This window comes from Cucurbita pepo, unplaced genomic scaffold (assembly GCF_002806865.2).
Source record: "Cucurbita pepo subsp. pepo cultivar mu-cu-16 unplaced genomic scaffold, ASM280686v2 Cp4.1_scaffold001492, whole genome shotgun sequence".
Lineage (NCBI taxonomy): Eukaryota > Viridiplantae > Streptophyta > Magnoliopsida > Cucurbitales > Cucurbitaceae > Cucurbita > Cucurbita pepo.
This window is the reverse complement of record NW_019647653.1, coordinates 1-450: the sequence shown is the minus strand read 5'-3', so window position 1 is coordinate 450 and position 450 is coordinate 1.

Here is a 450-nt window from a genome sequence, read left to right as displayed (position 1 = left end):
ATATACAGGCACACAGGTGTCGAATTCAAACTTGAATCCTAATACAACTCAGTTGGGGGAGTACTAGATTGTGCACAGAGGAAGGAACATAAGGTGGTCTAGCGTGTTGACCCGTTAGCTAAAAGAAACTCTCCAATAAGTTACATGACATATGTTTGTGCATATTTATAGACCGTGATATCATCAACGGGACAAGGTAATTCTGTAAATTTCATTGTTGACCATAAACGAGAGATGAAATTGATAGTAAAAGGAGGGTAGTGTTCTCCAGTGGCACAACAACAAAAGCACCGTGTTCTACACGGTGGCAAAAGAAACGAAGGGAGAGAGAGAGAGAGCATTATTAAGTGGCGGGTGTCGGGTTGAGGGAGGAAGGGGACGAAAAAGTCAATAGGGTTTTTGTAGGGACCATTAACTTTTGTACGTGGCACATGGTTTACTTTAAATCGC